This window comes from Balaenoptera acutorostrata, chromosome 7 (genome assembly GCF_949987535.1).
Source record: "Balaenoptera acutorostrata chromosome 7, mBalAcu1.1, whole genome shotgun sequence".
Classification (NCBI taxonomy): Eukaryota; Metazoa; Chordata; class Mammalia; order Artiodactyla; family Balaenopteridae; genus Balaenoptera; species Balaenoptera acutorostrata.
In genome coordinates this window covers 61,931,298-61,938,409 of record NC_080070.1, presented here as the reverse complement: position 1 = coordinate 61,938,409, position 7,112 = coordinate 61,931,298, and positions in this window count along the sequence as shown.

The following is a 7,112-nucleotide window of genomic DNA, read 5'->3' as shown; positions in this document are numbered from 1 at the left end:
GGCTGGATTATTGCTGGCCACAAAGTCATTAAGGTCAACAGGGCCTAAGAGGAGACCTTTCTGGCACATTCTAAGCATTCTTTCTTTGAGATTTCAAGGCTGGGGTTTGTCTTCAGGGCTCTGACTTGTGCCCCAATGGTCAACAGCTCTTTGATCTCTGGGCTCCAGAGGATGTCCCCAGAACAGACCCTCAGGGGGACCTTCCAGCCATATGCATGGTGCTGATAGGTAGAGGAGTAACAACAGAAGCACGGGGTGGTTCCTATACCTCACGGATCAGAATCCCCCAGGGGACCTGTTAACATTCCTATGCCTCCCCCAGACCCACTGAACCAGATTGTTGTCCAGGAAGGGGAAATTACTACTCAGACACTACCCAAATACTGCTGTAGAGTTTGAAGAACCTGATCCTCCCGCCTGTGTCTGGAGCTACAACAGTGGGTTGTGCTCATGGGGATTTACTTGGGCAGGGCAGTGGACTAGAATTTGGGAGATCTAGGCTTAGTGTTGGCACTACCATTTAGTTGGTCCCTGTGTGACACTGGGTATGCCACTCACCTTTCAGTGTGCTTCTTTGTAAAATGAGGGATTTGGACCAGGAGAGGCATCTAGAATGCAGACATGATCATTGGTATCTGTAGGAGGCTTCTCTAAAGGCTTGGATGTCAGCTCTAAAGGATCCTTTTCTTCATGTGCTCTGAGGATAGACCTGCTATCTCAGTCTGGAGTTAGCCGCTGTTCAGTGTCACTGGAGGCAAAGTTGCTGAAGCCCACTGTTTGGAGGCTGGAGGTTGGTGTGGAATGGTGGTGAGATTAAACAAGAAGCATGAAAAGCCCTACCCCTTTCCCTGCTCATCCTCTCCTCTCTCTTCTTCCCATATTCCAGTAATTAAGAGTTTCATGTATATAAGTCCATTTTTAAATTGAAAATATCCCATGGGAATGTTAAAGCCACCAATTGTTAATACTCTAGTATGAAATACTCAAATCTAGCCATTGGAAGACTTCCTGTTTAACTAGTATTTGTGGTATTAAAGAAATTTGAGTGGATGGGTAATAGCACATGCACTTGGGTTCCTGGAGCCTGAGGCAGGGGACACAGTGGCACAGCAAGGGAGGGGATGGCAGCCAAAGATAGTCGTTGATTTGGTGGTTTTGCCTAGACCTTGGCAGTGGTGCGACAGTACATCTCCTGTGATGCTTTGGGCAGAGATGCCCTAAACTAGTGATGCTTCACCTAGACCATCTTCGGGTGAGGTTCTTATCACTCTTATTTTGTTAATTATACTGGAAAGCAATCATTTTGGCTGCCCAGGAATTGCGTAAAGCTTGGGTCACTGTACTTCTCACTTTTCATGGGATCTTAAATCCAAATTTATCCCCAAATACTATTCTTTATTCAACTCTCACTCAGGTTACAAAATCAAACTCCATTCAGGTGAGCCCTGTGAAACACTGTGAAGAAACAGTGGCTGGTTTTGGATTCTGTGGGCTCTCTCCTTTTCCCCCAGTTTGTCTCTCCCTAGCCCACTCATTCTACATCCTTTCTACATGCGGATTCACTTGTATTTAATAGCAATTATAACTTTTCCTCTTTCTTTGGTTTAGCAAAATAAACGAAGGAACAGAGAATCCTTAGGCATACTTTGTGTGTTCCTGTAGTCTCTGCCCCATTGTCTGAAAAACCAGACTTCATTTAGATGCCAATGAATCCATCAATGGGTTTTGTTTAAGCCATGTATTTACCAAGATCCTCACTTGAGCAGTGGCTTAACTTTTTAATCTTTGATTTATAATTTTACAGTTGCTGAGACAGAAAACCCACTCCTTTGGAGGAGCATGGCCTTTTCCCATATTGCTTCCCACCGCTGCTTCTGAGCTTCTTGAACCCTGGCCCCTGGACACCACCATTAAGAAGACCTTATGGATGGGCTATCTACCGCCTGAGAGAAGAGGAACATCAACTGCAGTTTCTAACTAGATTGCCTTCTTCATTTCAAGTGACGGCTGCCATCAGGGTCAAATTAAAGACAGACCAGCTGGACAACGGCTTGGAGGACTAACCCATAAGGGCACTAAAATGTCCACAGTGTGCTAACACATCTATGGAAATATAGGGAGAGGAAAATAATACCAGCTGTTCTTTTAGGGAGAACTCTGTGTGGGGCTGGAAGAAATGGTTTGAAGTTTCTTGGTGGTGGAAAGCAGGTAGTAATCAGAATATAGAGGAGCATGGGGATGGTTTACTGCAGGGATCCTGTTTTTCCTACTGGGATATATAAATTGGGTGCCCCAGCTGGATTGTTTGTGACCATGGAGGGTAGGCAGACTACCCCAGTGGTCCTCCTGCTCAATTCTTCTCCACACACAGCTCAACCTGTCCTCTAGTAAAGATCCTGCAAGCAGTGGTTTGAAGGAGACACCAATTTATTAGCGTACACATCTCCATTCTGCACTCCAGGGCTTGTAAATGAAGACATAGTCATAGACTGTCTCTCTTCCAGTTCTAGAATGTTAGCCCTTAATGTGCCTTCATTTACTCGGGGGTAAGGGTTGTTAGCTAACAGAGCAGATCAAGTCAAATGGAGCTCGAACTCTTGTGGGCTGGGTGATCAGATCCTGTGTTAACTAGACGGAGACCAAGTGGGATTGAGATTTTCAAAAATATTTCGCTGAAGGGTGGTACTGTCAATTATTTGCAAATGAGGACATCAAGGAACATTCTTGGAATCATGAAATATAGAACTTGTGGTCGTGTTCAATAATTTAATAGATAGTTAAGTGCCTAGTGGACACTGTGGAGACTTAAGACCAAGACAGACATGGTTCCTACCCTCATGGAACTTATATTCTAGTTTCTCTTGAGTGTGAAGAGCAGTGGCTACAGCAAACAAGTGGCCACAAAGATATTCTCAAGTCCAGGATTCCAATTAATAGAGTACTTTCTCTTGCCTTAATCATGCCTAGTGACCAAGCTTTTACAAGAATTATAAGTCTGCATTCTATAAATGCTCGGTGAACCAGCGTGAACTGTTTCCCTAGCAAGCTGAAGTCCCATGGTGTCAAGGGAAGGGTTTAGGATTAGTAGGATTTCTGGAAGGGGAGATATTAAGTGACTTGGGTCAGGAAATATGAAGGGATAGAACCAGCAATTGCTTCTGTCCTATGTAGGAAAACTGCAGTGTGAGACATGCTGGGCTGGAAACTTTGAGACCCAGGCTTTAGTCTTTATTCTAAGACTATCAAGCTATGTGACTATGGTCAAGTCACATTACATTCCACTTGGAGGTATCTTGAATGACTTCAAGATCCCTTCCAGCTCTAAAAATGTTAACATCAGGCCCTGGACTATAGGACAACTGTCTAGTTTCTAATTCAACTGTTCCTAATCTGTTAGGTCAAATAGATCTGCAATAGTCATTTGACTGTTATTTTTTGGAGGGGTTTTTATCAACCTTGTAGGATACAATGAGTCTGTCTCTCCCCTTTGGAGTTGAGAAGGTTCTAGAAACATACCCTGTAGAGCTCATAGAGGCTTTATTCCTTTTTTCATCCTTTCTTCTCTCCCTGCCCTTCTCCCTCTCCTTTCCTTCATCACATTTCTATGGAGCATACACCACATGCTTTGTACTGCATGTGGGCTAGGTTTGGAGATACAAGGTAAATCTGACATATTCCCACACTCCAGAAGCTTTCACAGGAGAGGGGACAATACTCTCCTTCCTTTCATCTGCTGGCTTTCCTTTTGATGATGTTCCAGGGGAGTGTGCTAGTGGGTAACCGGCTACAGGCAGGTGCCTCATTCTGCTCAAGCAATTTTGAGGTGCCCTGAGATACACATCCAGGTAATTATTTCAGCCCAGGGTCATCATGACAAGATCTATGTGCAGATAAAAGGAAGAGATGACTTTTCACTTCTTGGAATAAATCTGAGATAATCCACTATACAATGATGGTCACTGTCTACCCCATCCTCTGCAACCCATCTTTGCTCAGGTGGGGAGACTCTAGGTGACTAGTTCCTAAACTTAAAAAAAATCTCTCTCAATAAATAGACATCTTTCTTGTATACTGTGTTTCATATATTCACTATGGCTGGTGGCCTCTTTAAAAAGGAAAGGGAAAACACTAATCAGACAAAAAGATATTGTTATATATTCTTACCTCATTGTGAATCCTATGTAAGTGACTTCTCTTTATCTTTCTTCCATCATTAGCAACTCTATTTGACAGTTATCTCTAAGTGCAGAAAATATTTTATGGAAAAATAAATCAATGGAATTTCATATTCAGAATTGCTGACATAAACTGTTTTATTTGAGACTTTTATCTTGGGAAATAGTTTTAGGGACTTCAATGTCTGGCTTAAACGCTGGAATTAATTACTCTTGACTCTCAATTTTGCCTCCCATTTGAGGTCAAGGAATGTACTGACACCTCCAGTTAATGCTTATACCTCTCTGTGGCCAAGAGCTTTAATTTTCTCTATTGCTTTCATTTTTTTTTGCAACGGTACTGCATTACTAAATGGATTGATTAATGCTTCATCTCTTCTCCTTGTTCTTACTTTACCTCTTGTAAATATACTAAAAACAGTGTAAGGTTCACAACATCAGATGGCTGATAGGACTTACAAGAGAAACAAAGGGCCTGATAACTCACATAAATGGAAAATCAACCCTGGAATAATTGACAGCATATTCAAATATCTTAGTGCAGTGTTACTCTCATTAAGCAGAAGTGGTATCAGTAAATCTATACAACTCTACATATTCTAATGAAAAGGGAAATTTTTTTTTTTTTACATGCTGGAGGAGCTGTAGCAGAAAAGGGAATATTTTGTCAAACGTCTCATATTTCCAAATATCTGGATATTGGCCATTATGAAGAAAAAATACAAATGATGGACTATCTCTTATTTGCCTACTCCGAAGTCTTGTAGCTCCAGCCATTGACTCTAAGGCAATTTACATTTGTTTTCTCTGTCCTTCTTGAGAGGAAATGAAAATCTAATTTTTTCAAGCAACTAAAATTCTTTTGCTTCAGCTAGGATGAAAGAATTAGGAGTTCTGTCTCCTTGTACATAACTGTATATTTCACCTTTCTTAATGATTGACAGAAAACAGATAAACTGAGACATCTCTGAATCGGGGTTGAATGTACTCTCTTGGTGGCCCCATTGCTAATCTGTTTGACTATTTTGCAGGATTTCTTTACTCTGTAATGGAAAGGTTTATTAAATATGAGGGGTGCAAAGCTTTCTGAATACAAATGAACTTATTTGCCAAAATTTAAATGCTCCTTCTTGTCAGTGAGTGCCTGTCTCACTTAACAGGATCCAAATTGAATAATAAAGAAAATTAGACTATATTGTACCTCAAGAGAAATCGTGCATGAATTATAACATAATAGTGAGGGGGAAAGGGGTCATATTTTTGAAAAAAGGGTAGATGATTTGGATCATATAAAAAATGATTAACTCAGAGAAAATGAATTCTTTTCAAAGAAATATACTAATTCAATGAGCAGGATTTCCCATGCACAAGCAATCTACACCTTTGGCTAGCTTAGAATTTTTTTTGGCTGTGCCACACAGCTTGTGGGATCTTAGTTCCCTGACCAGGGATTGGACCCGGGCCCTCGGCAGTGAAAGCACCAAGTTCTAAACACTGGACCGCCAGGAAGCTCCCAGGCTAGCTTAGAATGAAACTCATAATCATATGGAAATGCATGGTAGGTTTCAGTGGTTACAATTTACTAACCTTATTCCATCATATACCTGTGATGGAGTTGGAAATCCAATAAACATCCATTGAAAAATGAACACAGATCACCAGAGAAGTACAATAGGGAGACAGAATTTGAGAAATTGCCCCAATTCTTTCTTTAATCATGGGGTAATGAGGCTGTCCCTTCATCAGTACGGTTATTCCCATTGCCTTGATGTTATCACTAATAAAGCTGATGATCACAATGCCTTTCCCTTGCCAGCATTCGAGGGGAACTGTGGGAAGAAGAGGGCAGCCCTCTTGACCAGGGAGACAGGCTGGGAGAACTTCAGCAGCCACACAAACTGTTGACCATGCTCACGGATGGAAACAGAGTGCATGTGTGGAGTCAAATAAACTGGTAGAGGGGAAGTGAGGAAGAACATAAAGGTGGGACTGTGCAAAGACAGGAATTGGTCCCTGTCATACACTTGAAATAGGAAGGTACCTGTTGGAAAAGAATGAAGTGAGGGAGGATCCTAAAGTAGAGAAAATAAAGGGAAGAATGATTGTCTCCAGAGTTTGCTGAAATTAATTATCCTGAGATTTCAGGAGGTGGAAAGGAAGATCAAGAGAAAGGAAGAAGGCTCTGAAGCCTGTGAAGTTTCAAAAACAAAAGAAAACGCAAACAAAAAAGTTAAAAAAATAAAGTCATGCTTTTCTTGGAGAAGAGACTGAGCATTAACAGAAAGTTTGATGACAGCAGGATTTGTATTTAGGGGTTTACTTTCAATCTAAGAGAAGTTTTACATGACACAGATGCAAAAGACATTAAAGTCTTTTGGCCATGATACTGGGCTTCAATTGCAAAGGGGAAAAAGGATGATCAGCACATCTCAGATAAACACCAACTGTGCAATACTTCATTTGAGATTTGTATTATCTCCAATTAAGTAAAAAAAAGAGACCTAGTGAATTTGATTGCCTCTGTAGGAAGGCTTGAGAATTAGAAACCTAGATTTCCCACATGGGATGATAATTTGATATTAAAAATTAATAAATAGAGAGTCTGGGGACATTAAGATTCATCTCCACCATTTCAAATCATGATCCACACCTTCAGAAAAAAAGAGCTTGGGACTTGGAAAGTAGAAAGGAGAAGGGAAAGAGATGACTGATAGGTGGGTGAGCAAGAAGGGGGAAATGAATGCTGCAAACCAAATAACTACACAAATTGTGAGAAAACTAAATGAACAACAGAGTTTGAAAGATAAGTGGTTAATGAGGAATATGAGATAATAAGACATTAAAAAATAGGAAATTACTATGGAAAGTGAGGATGAATGATGAATTACATGGGAGATGATTAAGGTACACAGGAAGATAAGGAAGGGAGGAGGTAAC